General features: G+C 36.1%; 1 long non-coding RNA gene across 1 annotated transcript in view; it reads left to right on the plus strand.

The window, feature by feature from the left end:
* The window catches only part of LOC107539607 (uncharacterized), a 308,699-nt gene that overhangs the window by 264,037 nt on the left and 31,436 nt on the right, over positions 1-13,226 (plus strand). Inside the window, exon 2 of the long non-coding RNA XR_001603421.2 lies at positions 7,280-7,353. This is a non-coding gene — a long non-coding RNA (uncharacterized LOC107539607). The remainder of the gene's footprint in view (positions 1-7,279; positions 7,354-13,226) is intronic.

Genomic DNA, 13,226 nt, shown 5'->3' on the forward strand with positions numbered 1-13,226 from the left:
GTTTAGCTATATCTCTTCAAACAATACTATGTAAGATGTTGATAATATTCAGTGGCCCTTCAATGTGATGGCTTTGTATATTTGTATATTTTCTTTCTTTATTTTTTCTTTTAAGTTATGTTTCTCTGTTTTCTCTGTTTTACTTTTGGAACCCTGTTAGTTGAACTTTCATGGATTAATACTTTGTGACTGTTTTCTCTCATCTGTTTCATCTTTTTATTTTCCTATTCTATATTCTGATATATTTTTTAAAATTTTACTGCCTCTTCATGAATTTTTGATTTTTGCACTTAAAAATTTGTTAGTTACTATGACCTATCCCATTTTTATAGATTCTTATTCTTGTTTTTAAGGTTACAACATCATTAAAAAAACTCACAAGGAGTCTAATTAGAATTTTCTAAAAAAGATTTCTTCTGTTCCTTGCATTTCCACTGTAGTCTCCTGGGTCTAGGGCTCTGACTTTATCTCGATCCTTCTCTTTAATGTTGTTAGACACCCTCATTTGTGTAGTAGTTCCTGCTTATCAGTTTCTGTTTTAGGCTAAATGTTTAGTTTGATTATCCCAGGTTTCCTTGGCTGCTCTATAGGTCAGTTTCTTTTTCCAGGATGCCTCTTCCTGAGTTGAAGGCTCTTTGTGTCTAGGTAGAACTTATTATCTGCAGAATTTCCATAAGGGTGAGTAGGTGAGGGACTGAGAAACCAGGGCTCACCCTAGCAGCCTGTACTTCAAACAGCTTACTCAATTACTTTAGGTGCTGTTTTTATGTTGTAGGAGTGAATATTAGGTTCTCTTTTATTCTGAATGTAGAGGTCCTAGGGTGTGTTGTGCACGTGCGTATGTAGGGACACCTAGTGCAGTTATGTTATTGAAGGACTTTCAATGACCCCATCACTTATTTTCACTTTCCCCCACTACACCTCCTCTCTGACCTGGGAGCCTCCCCAAAGCCCCTTTGGAAATTAGATTCCACTCTTCACTGTGGCCCCCTTCTGTGCTGTACTGTGGCCTCCCGTGCCCTATTTCACTTATCCAAAGGAATGTCTGCTTTCTGTTCCTAGGGATTTGTTGATTCTCTCTTGTTCTCTTTTCTGTTAAAGCTTCATTCCTTTTGGAATTCTTTTATTGTCTTTTTCATGGTCTCAGGAAGAAGGTGGGACAATCTGAGCTATTAGCCCACCATCTTGAACTAGACCTCTTTCCCCATACTCTCGCTGTGGGTGCTACTTCCCAGTTTGATGAGTACTTTAGTAAGTTCTGAAGGGCATAATTCTAAAGAAGAATGTCATTTATAAGAATGTGAAAAATTATAACTTCTCTATCTCAGTAGAAGCAGAAAAACTATCATGCCTGTGGCACTCGAACTGTATGACCCACTAATAACAGGCACATAGGGCTGCTTATGTGCCAGGCACTGTTGCTAGTACTTAATATATGTTAACTCATTCAATTCTTATAATAATAGTATAAGGAAAGTACCATAATTGTCCCCATTTTGCAGATGAGGAAACTGAGGCACAGAAAGGTTAACTAACTTGCCCAAGGTCATGCAACTCATGAATAAAAAAGCCAAGATTCAAGTTTATCTCCAGAGACTGAGCACTTAGCCTTATGCTATATTGCCTCTCATAATCATGCCATTAAAAAAATAGACCATGAGGCTGTAGTAAACGCTAAGTATCAAATAGTAGCTGATGGGTTGTTTTTTTTTGGAATAAAGACTTTTTCAAGGGGAGAATCAAAAAATAAATATAATTCCATGGTGGTGCGGAGGGCTGAATTATAAAATTCTGACTACACAATTAAAAATACTCTCAATGGGAAGAAAATGGGGAGCAGCTAGAGGACCCGGAATGTCTGCACTGTAAGCTGCCTGATAAGGCTGAAAGACAGCTATGCAAACTGTGAATGGGAGAACATATAACCTAGGAGAATACAAAGGAACGGGACGAGAATTTCAAGAGTTAAAGCCAAGGATTAGCTGAGGTTCGCAAAAACCACTAGAGACAGGAGCAGCAATTTTTAGAGCTATTTTCAGAAAAATAGATAGATGAAAATTATAGGTCCATTGCTTGAGAATGATAGTATCATGTTAAAAGAAAACACTGCACTTCCGCTTTTCTTCTGTCTATACCAAGAAGAACAATCTTTAAGCTGGCAACGTCGAGAGATCACTGCATTAGGAGGTCACTGACATCCACAATAAGAGCAGCTTAATGATAATTTACATATTTTAGGTGAATTCAAATCCCCAGACCCAGGCAAATTACATTTTAGGCAATAAATAAGCTCACTGATATAATTATAGCACTATCATATTTGAGAAATTTTGGAGAACAAGGAAAATATTTTAAAAGAATAGAGAAAGGTACATATGACCTCAACTTTCAAAAGGGGGGATGGAAAAGCTTAGGCTATGTGTTTAAAATACTTGCTAATTTTTTCTGCAGGCACCTTTCAATGGAGCCCTTTTGTACAGGAAGATTATATTTCCAATTTCCCACTCCATAAATGTCAGACTTGGCCGTATGTCTTGCTGTGGCCGATGGAATTGAAGAGTGACCTTAGTCACTTCCAAGTAGAATCTTTAAGAAACACCGTGTTTTCTGCTGTCACTGTTAAAAAAATATATTGCCAATTACTTGAATGACAGCATAGAAGTTATATTTCTTTCCTTTTTTATTTTATTATTTATTTATTTTTATTAAAGTTACAAGTTTAGAAGATAAATGGAGGGAGCATGAGTACTTTAAAGGATATAAGAAGGAAGGTGCCTGTTATTTCAAAGGGATATTCTTAGATTATATTTTTTAGAGCTCTAAAATCCCCCAGTTTTAACTGCTGTTTTATAGATAAAAACTGATATCCGAACGGTAATGCCATACAGCTAATTGGAGGCAGTCCAGGCTGGAACTTGAGTGTTTTGTGTCCCAGTTTTAATTTCTTCTGTGTTGAAAAAGAAGTTGTATTTCTCAAGTAGATCTAACACAGGACCCATTACATAAGATACTCTCTGGAAAAGAGATTCGATATATTGGAGTTGAAAATTATATAACCTGTTTAAAAGATAATGTAACAAATGTGCTAAAAGTGATAACTTAAAGTTGTATCACTTGAATAAATGGTAGCTAGAAGTTGTATTTTTAAACACAAGATGTATTGGATGAAGGAGACCTACTTGTTGGAATTTAGGTGAAACCAGATAGTAAGGATTGGTTCAAACCTCAAATAACACCCCCTGTGCTGGTGCCTCTATAAAAGTGATGGTGATATGAAGCTATATTAATGGATGTTTGGTGTCCATATTAGTAAAGATTTTCATGTATTAATTTTGGCACTATGCTTTAATAGGAATATTGATAAAACCCAAGAATTTGGGGTCAGTTTATTGGATGGAGTTAAGCAGGTGGAGAAAATATGTCTAAACCTAAAGCAAAGGACACCTGGCCTGATAAGAGAAAGGCTAAAGAAAAGGGGAAAAGGTAATAATTGCAAATGTGTTCATATCTAAGGGAGAGAGTAGGTTAACATTTTTATGTCAAGATCTACCTGTCGGCTTTAAGACATTTGACCAAACGGGTGCTCTCCTAATCAACCCTGCTCCCTGGTGATGTTAAGTTATAAATACAGAGAAGAGACACACTGAATAAATGCACATCATGAAAGAAAGCACTTTCTAGTCCTGGATGATCATCAGGATTATTTGGGAAGCTTTAAAAAAACACAGATACTGAACCTCACTTCCTGAATCATAATTTCTGATGGTGAGACTTGGGAATTTGTATTTTCATAAAACTCAGTTGATTCTAATGATCTAATGATTCTAATTATTTGCGAACTGCTGTATCTTGCGGTGGGTACTCGAGAGTCAAGAATCAATATACTACTAGAGAACACTGGTATGTCAGCAATGGAGGCAAGGCTAAGGCAGTGGTTCCCAGATTTTGGTCTGTATGACCAGCACAACTCTCAAAGAAATAATCCTCATCAACATACAATGGCTGACTTCCTCTTATGACAAACAAACCAACCAAGCAAACTACCTATTATCCATATAGTTTCATTAAAAAATAAATAAATAAATTTAAATTAGGCCTGGGCAGGAAGAAAGTACAACCTTTTAGATCAAATGAATTTAGTCATTTTTCTCATGTCACTCTGGACTGGTGAGAGTTTATTCACGTAGTGGCATCATTCGACATGCCAGCATTTGAGAACCAATAGTACAGGTATGTACAGTTCCATATGGTCTCTGGCATCATGCCGTTTCATTGTTCTGCCAGGTCAAGTGCTCATAGCTGGTTTAGGGACCCTAGTTCCACAGCGGTGGAAGGGAAGGCTCTGAAAAGAGAATATAGATGGTGTGGTAGGGTGCAGGGATACCTTTAATGATAAAGGATCTGTGAGCAATTGTTGAAACCGGCTGTCTGGCTGAAGAAAACCTTGTGGAGACCTGAAAGCTATATTAAAATGCATGAAGGGCTTTCATCTATAATAACCCTTGTTATGCCAGAAGGCAGAACTAAACCTCTGCAAGGAAATCACTGCCAGACGCATTATAGTTTAATGTAAACAAAAGCTTTCTGACAACCAGACCTTTCCAATAAAGGTTGACAAACTACATGGAGATTATACTTCCTCTGGAGGACCTCAACAAAACACATCCAAGTAACAGTTTATTAGGAATGTGAGTAAAGGGGTTCTGGACTAAAATTCACAGTTTTCTAAGCCTGGCAGGCCTCCATAACTAACCTGGGAAGCCTTGTAAACAAATACAGATTTCTGGGCCTTGGCTTAGATCTATAGAAATGGAATCTCTACCAATGGACTCAGGAATCTCCATGTTTAATAAGCCCCCAACCCCACTCCAGGGAATTCTGAGTTAAGTTGATTGCAGCCTTGGAAAACAGTTAGACAAGTGAACTCGAATGTCTTGAAGCATCTATGATGAATGATTCTATACAGTTCACAGAGATAACATTTTGTTATAGCATCAATATTTGAATATCTACTTAATATCACATGTTTTATTATTGGTTACTTAAAAGTTATGTCTGAAACAACCAGTTATCTGAACATCAGTACAAACTGAAAGCATTGGCCTGTTTTTAATACAAGATTTGCTTTGAGCTTGAAAGAGGAACTAGCTTCACATGAGGAAAAGGAGTCATGGACCTAATTATAAAATATGGATGTGTAAAATTGCCAAACAGATAACACGTTTGGGCCAAAAATTTTTATTTACAAGATCAGTGACTCATTTTTTCCAGTCTCAAAGAGCATATTAGTTTAATATGGCATTAAATATATGTTTATTCCTGTGAAAGAGAAGTTTTATTCGGTCTTCAGTTATTTTGAAATAATTTTTCATTTTCATGAATATTTTATTCTGCCATGGCCTGAGTGACTGTCCCAGTAACAGAATTTTCAAGGCAGAATGGCAGAGTGGTGCAAAGGTCCACATCAGTTTTTAGAGCCTGAAGTTCTGATCTTGATTATTCTCTCCGATGAGTTTCTATTTCAAGCTTCTCTGTATAGATTATCTAAACGGCTTTCCGCTGTTGATAAGAGGCGAGGTAGGCCTTGAATTACAAGCAAAAGAGGCTAGACAGAAGCCATCAATCAATGGAATACATAGATCATTGCTTGAAGTTTTCTGGTCTAACCACTGAGAACATTTTCTTAATATCTTTTTCTGAGCCATTCAACCCTTTAGAAATATATTATTGTAAACATATTTTCCTTTGCTTATTCTTCTATCTAACCTTCATTTGTATGTTATTAATTACATATTCAACAAAAACCAAGTGGGAACTAACTTTACATCAGGCACAATGCTAGATATTGGGTAAACAAAACCACTGCTCTCATGAAGCTATGTTCTAATAAGAAGAAAGAGATAAAAAACTTGTAGAAAACACTTAAGACTTTCAGCTAGTGACAAGTGCCATAAAGAAAATTAAGTGGATCAGAGAATTGTTGAAGGACCTTTTTTTAGATAGGTTAATTTGGAAAAGGAGGCGGTATTTGAGGAAGACTTGACCACTCTGAGCAGCTGTGAGAAGAGCGCTCCAGGGAGAGAGAATAGCTAGTGCAAAGGTCCTGAAGCAGGAATAAGCTGGGGTATTGAGAGGTCAGTTATTGTTGCCATTAACATTGTAATGAAAACTTCAGGGTACAAAAGGAGGCCAAAACGAAGACAAGGGCCAGATAATGCAGAAATTTATAGGCCATGGTAGAAATTTGAATTTATTATAAGGGTGATAGGCTCCAATCAGGGAGTGATATACCTTCATATTTTACAAAGATAACTCAAGCTCTGTGCAGAGAATGGACCACAGTCAGGTAAGAGTGAAACGAGGAAGACCAGCTAGATGGCTGCTTTTGCAGTAGAGATGATGTCTACTTGTTTAAGTAAAGCTTTCTGCAAAGAGAATGTATATGCAAGTCATATATATGCTCCTTTCAACAGACATTCTCAGTCAAGAAGATCATATATACGACTCTTAGAGCATGATTCTTGAACTTGTACTTTTCAGCCTTAATGTTCACACCTCCAGCACTATTAGTTTCATTTCTCCCTGCTCTTAGCTACTACCTCCTTCGGCTGAGAATCACTAGGTTAGATAATTAGGCCAGAGAACTTGGTCTTTATCAGGCAAAATGGCATCCATCCAAGTTAAAATCCAGAGCCCAACCCTCGGTTGTTTCTGCCATTTCCTTTTTTCTTCCCATAGGCTTCTCTTTCCCAGTTTCTACCACTTAATTTTCTGTCCCCAGAAGAACATAGGCTCCCAATTTCTCCCCTACTCATCCCATCTAAAAGACACATAGATGTTTGTTTGTTTTTTTTTTCTGTTGTTTTGAAGGATTTACTTTTTGTTTTAGAGGAATACAAAGTGACTACAAATAAAAAATATAGCAAACTCCTCCATGTATTCCACCAACTGAATGGAATAAGTAAGAAAGTTACCTTTCCTTTTCATTAAATTTTAAGTAGAGCTGAAGGGGGTAGGACATGTTTTCAACATTTTTTTTTAAGGGAAGTAATATGTGCATATGGCTGTTGATAAGAATGTAATAAAATCTAACGTTTATTCAGCTGTTGCTATGTGCCAAGCACTGTTGGAAGTGTTTTCTTGGACCGATTCTCCTAATTGCCGTCCTTCTTCACAGATGAGCAAAGTGAGGCACAGCGCTATTAAATAATTAGCTCAAGGTCTCACAGAGATTGAGGTGCCAAACTAGGATTTAAAGCCAGGCTTTTCTCTTCTCTAGGCTATGCTGCCTCTGCAGTGAGATGACGGGACTCCGTAGAGCCTTTGCAGGTTTGAACCTGAACCATTCAGCAGGTATGTGCCCGCCTCCCTGCCTCCTGATGTGGTTCTGACTCCTCCAGGTGCTCTGCATCCAATCCAGTCCACGTTTTACCTCTGGGCCTTGCTTTCAGCTGCACCACCTCAGCCTGCCCTTTGCTTAGGCCTTTATTGAAAAGTATCTCCTTAAGCATGTGCTTGCCAAAATGGAAAGAAATGTTTTCCCTCTCCTTTTCATTGAATTGCTGACTTGGATGGTCCCATAATCATTTGGTTCAACAGTTGCTGTCTGCTTCTCTTTGGGGGCTGTCCTTGTGTCTGAAAGGGAGACCAGGAGAGCAGAACCTCCTAAGCTAGAGGGACACAAAGCTTTCCTCTTCGTGGTTTGTCCCCTTATGTGCTGAGACATTCAATTATCAGCTTGTCCTTCTCACAGGTATACTCTTGGTCACAGCAGGCTCCAGGAGATTACTTGTCTCACTACTGAATTTCCTTTATGTGTTTTTTTAAAGTATGTATGAAATTATAGTCTTGAGCTTTCCTTTTTCATACACAAACTAATCATTATAAAACCCAATAATGATCCCCAAGGGAAAAACCACATGGAGCTAAAGGGCTCAGACGTGGAGTGAGGGTGTTGGACAACAGACATCGTTCTGGGACCTGTGGACATAATTCTCTCCTGGGGGTCAGTGCACCGCATTTTATGACTTGAAGCTATTTTTTAGGGTATTACGCCATAGTTTCCACAAAGCAGAATTGTGTGCTGTAATGTCTATTTTGCATGCCCCATATCATTCTTGAGCCTGAAATTGCAAAGTTTTAGCATCGTGTATTATTGATCTGATGATTTGACTTAAACAAAGGAAAGGGGGAAAAATTAAAGGACCAGAAAAATCAGAAACACTCCATGAAATAAAGGGACTGGTTTTCTGCAATCCCTCTGACAAAACTCTTTAACATTTTATTCTTACGGGTTATGTGACTATAGGATGGTTAACTTGGCGATTTGCCTTTCACCAAGGAGAATGAAAGGAGTATGAAAAAGAAACTCCTTTTAAATTTTAATTTAAATAGGATTTCTCTTGCACAGTAGAAAAGATAAATATACCTCAGCATTTTACTTTCGAGAGAGAAAGATTTTGGTATTCAGCTTTAAAGTTAAAGCAGCCCTGTTCTTGTGCAAAATCAAAACAAGGGAAAGTTCTGGCACATTTGCTTCTTAGAAAAGGGTGAGAAGTCTCACTTTTGATCTTCTAGCAAAATCTGTTGTTAAGAAAGACTCAAGTACTTATTTATACTAAAGTGAAAATGACTAAACGCAGCTTAAAACATGATCCCTCCCAAAGGAAGTTCTAGTTTCACAAGGATCAAATCTTTAGATGAAAAAGTGGAACCTCTCAATTAATGATTTACCTCTGTATTTGTTTGCTTCTTTTATAAAAACTTATATTGCATTTTGTTTCAAAAAAGAGATTCAAAGCTGCATCATAAAATAAGAAAAAAATTAAAAACAAATAATTAGAACATTAGGATGATTTTAATGTTGGGAATTTTGGGTTTTAGGGGGAAATGGAAAGAACTCTTTATTTTGTGGTTGCTAGAAACCCTTATTTTACCTTGAAATTTTAGCGGGGTAGGGATAGGATGGAATCACCAACTCCACTTACAACAGACCACCTTTCAGCACATATTAGATAATTTATGGTGAAAAAGTGAGTGGCTTTTAAAAAAATCTCTCAGCTTGCTTGGGGCATTTAGTAGAGTTTACTATTCTAGGTTTAGTTTTTGGTAGCCATCTCTTTGGTTATTTATTAACCTCCACTTAAAGTACAATTTAATCATCAAGGTACAAAGTTCAGTTAATGTTTCTATGGGTCCTAATTATGATAATACATAAAGCCACTGTATAACTTGAAACACTTCCTAAAATATAAAATTTATATGTGAAATAATTAGACTTTGCGGCACTGGATCTGAATACCAGCATTATACAGGGTAATCCTGCAGTAACAGAAAAATGCTGCTGTGTTAACCCAATGTTTACATGATACCTGTGTTCTAAATAGTCTATATGCTTCACTCCTTACCTCCACCTCCTCCTGCTCCCTCTATAGCTACACTTATAAGGACAGGATGTCAAAGGAGATCAAATACTCCCCCAGGGGAATCCAGAAAGGAGAAAGCCTTGGATCTCCTCCTTTCTAGCGATGTATATAAGTTTGCAATTCATCGAGGAGAAGGATTGCTTAGGACCCAGAATTCAAACTGAAGACAGGGATTCAGTTTATTCCCCTTTTGGAGGAGTGAATAAAGGAGCCCTAGAAGCTAGGAGTATGAACATCATATGTATTCAGTAAATACTTGCAAGATGATTGTACAACAAAGTCTCCTTTCTGAAGCCTAGCTTTTGAAAGTTAGTATAATGGGAACCGTAAGGTACTTTTTAGGATAGGAAATTCTTCAATTTCTACTCTGTTGATGGACTAGACATAAATGAGCCCCTGCTCCTTAGTATACTGTGTTGGTCAAGGGTGCTCAGATCTGGAATCAAGCTTTCTGGATTCAAAATGTATCTTTACCACTTATTAGCTGTGTAAAGGTAGTGAAGTTGCTTAGCTCCTCTGGGACTCAGTTTCCTCAACTATTAAAGGAGTTGTTAGGAAAAGTAAATGATGTATTAAGTCCATAGCACTAGACACACATAACCTGGTAAATATTGGGCAGCAGCCACATTATAGTAGCCCTAGCTTCCAGAAAGCCTCAAGTCCTATCTGCTAAAAGGAAGATTCTTTTTGGCTAGAAATAATAGGAACTTCAAGGAGTTAAAGACAGGTTCATATCTACCCATGGCTTTCTAAACCATGTAATAATTAAAAGAGCATTGAAGAAGACTGCTTTTGAGAGAGAAATAAGCAGCTATCCAAAGGATTTTGGGTCAGGAATACATATTGGTGGATTTCTCTCTTCAGAGATTTTTAGAATTATCTCCAATAAAATAAAGATAGTTCATAGGTCTAAAAAGTCAAAATGATTTTTAAAACCCTTAAATATGAAATTTTACCTTGAATTTTTTTTTCTTTAATAAACATGCCATTTTTTCAGCAAATATTTATTAAGCAACTACTATATACCAAGCATCATGTTAGGTGCTAGGAAGAAAAAGTGAAAAAGGCATATTCTTAATGAGTTTAGAGAACCTAAATATCCAGGTCAGCAATACCCTTCAAAATCATTATTTGGGGATCCTACACATTCATTCCAGTATTGCAGCTGTTGCTCTCAACACCTTCAAACAACTCTTAGGCAGTGCTTTCAGAGTCAATGCCTGAGCCACACAAATGCAGCAGTGGCTTCCTTACTTTTTGGAAGGATCAGTATTTAGTAGGCATTGAAATATCCCAAATGTCCTTTATTGGTTGTTAAATGCCACAGCTCAGAAACCTCCAAGTCCCCTCTCATTCCCACTGCTATGGTTTCCTCTATAGAACCCTGTAGAATGCTTTATAATCCAGCTACTAAAGAGTAAATAAGTGGTTCTTGGTCAGAGTCCTTCAGGACCTTGCTTTAGTGACATCTGTTCTGATTAATCTGTGTCCTGCCATTCCTGTTGTTGAATATTTTAAATATCAACCCTAGTACAGAGTTTCACATTGCATTCCCCCAGGCCCTCTGTCACACCCACTTTTTCTACTTGGTGCACCCAGGGCCCCATCTCTTACTCTGTATTACTTTTAGCTATTGATGAAGATCAAATCTAACTTTAAAAAACATAGTTTGGCTACCTTTAAAGACATTTGTTTAAAATTAAAAGGAACAGACTAAAACCATGTCCAAAAGAGAGATTCTAACATTATTCTGAATGAAGGCAAATGTCACTGAAGTTTGTCTGGGGTCTCTCAAGGTGACTGCTCAGAGGGGATGACATTTATTTCTTATATAAATTTTGGTGCTTTTACGAACAAAAACAATAATATTAGGCCAATTACTCCAGAGTCACATCTTGCGTATTAGATGAATGTCTATTTTTAGAAGAGTTGTATTTTAAGATCATAAAACCTTCACTTAGGAACTTTATTAAAATTTATGTTTTTCAGCTAACAAAATGTTAGCATATAAGGGATATGATAGGCATTTTGGAATATGCAGATATAAAAATGTCCAGATGGAAAAAGAAAGTAACAGTGAATGTTGTTTCCAGTGGCAATATGATTCGTAATTATTCAGAATTGTAAAGTATGGCACAATCATAGAGAAAAAAGAAGTTTTTGTCTCAGGGAATGTGAATTCAGAAATATTGTTGTTATAAAATATGCTTTTAAAAAAAATGTGTTGTTATAAAATATGCTTTTAAAAAAAAAATATTGTTGAAAGTATTACAGATGTCCTCTTTTCTCCCCTATCGACCTCCTCTACCTTGTTCTTGCCTCCCCTCCCCCCCCAGGCCTTCACAGCACTATTGTTTGTGTCCATGGGCTATGCATATATGCATATAAGTTCTTTACTTAATCATTTCCCCCTCCACCCTTCCACTATGCTAAGTGAAATAAGCCAGTCAGAGAAAGACAAGTGTCACATGACCTCACTTATATGTGGAATCTAATGGACAAAATAAACTCATGAACAAAATAGGTCCAGACATATGGAAGCATGGGACAGATTGATGAAATATGCTTATTTTTAATAGGAGGATTTGTATGAAGGGATCTAAATTTATTTTTACTTTGTTATAAGACACTCAAAAATAAAAAATACAAATTGACAAAACCAAACCAAACAAAAAGGACTTTCTGAAGACAAAATTATCGATTGGTGGGAAACAATTTTGAAAGAAATTACTATCTTATACTTGTGCTGAAGACAGAATTGCCTTTAGGTACCATAGCCAAAAAGTTGATAAACAGTGCTTAATTAAAATTTCTACTGATTTGACTACTGAATCATTTGTAAGAAAATCAGTAAATTTTTTCCATAATGATAATAGATCATATAAATAGCATTAATTTATTCTATAATATTGACCATTAAACTGAGGTTTATTTGTTGAATGAATGAACGTATAGCTCATCACAGGTAAAAATTACACATCCTTTTGGATCCTTTTTTAGGACTTCATTTCTTTTAAAGATAATAATTTTTATATATTTTTATTACATAAATAATTACACATTGATAGAAAATTCTTACAAATGAAATAAATAAAAAGATTACCCACAGTTTTCACCATCTGCAGGTAACCACCATTAGCATTTTTGTGTGTGTCTTAACACCATTTTCTGTATATTTATATTGTACATGTATGTGTATATGTTTATGTTTGATTTAATAAAAATGACCATATGTACAGACTTTTCTTTTACATAACACATTGTGATATTTATCCATGTATGCCATTAAATTGTGTTCTACAGCATTTTGTTTAGTGACTGCATAATATTCCACTGTAAGTATATATGATAATTTATTGCACAAATCTTCTGTTATTGGGGATTTAGGTTGCTGTTCATCTTTTTGCTATTATATTATAGAAAATTTGGGAATTCAAAGCATTTTAAATAATTTTTGTGCTTTTCTTCTCTTGGACAGTTTAGTTAAGCCTATAAATCCCTTCTCAGAAGAATGTTTTTTGTTTGTTTGTTTTGCATAGAAAACCTATGATTACAGAAGAAACCTATTATATTGAAAAACATCAAAATATTTAAAAATTTTGTGACATAATATATGTGCTTCATTATAAACATATTAAATAACAAGATCTAGTGGCATATCTGATAACTACTATAATTTTAATTAGTGATGAACATAAATGCATTTTGAGGTGTCTGAAACAATTAGAATGCAATATAAACCTAGCTGCTATGCTCCATTTATTTCATTGTGAATTGTTGCTTACATCAATAAGAGAAGGA

The sequence above is a fragment of the Miniopterus natalensis genome, chromosome 3 (assembly GCF_054644295.1).
Source record: "Miniopterus natalensis isolate mMinNat1 chromosome 3, mMinNat1.hap1, whole genome shotgun sequence".
In the NCBI taxonomy this organism is placed as follows: domain Eukaryota; kingdom Metazoa; phylum Chordata; class Mammalia; order Chiroptera; family Miniopteridae; genus Miniopterus; species Miniopterus natalensis.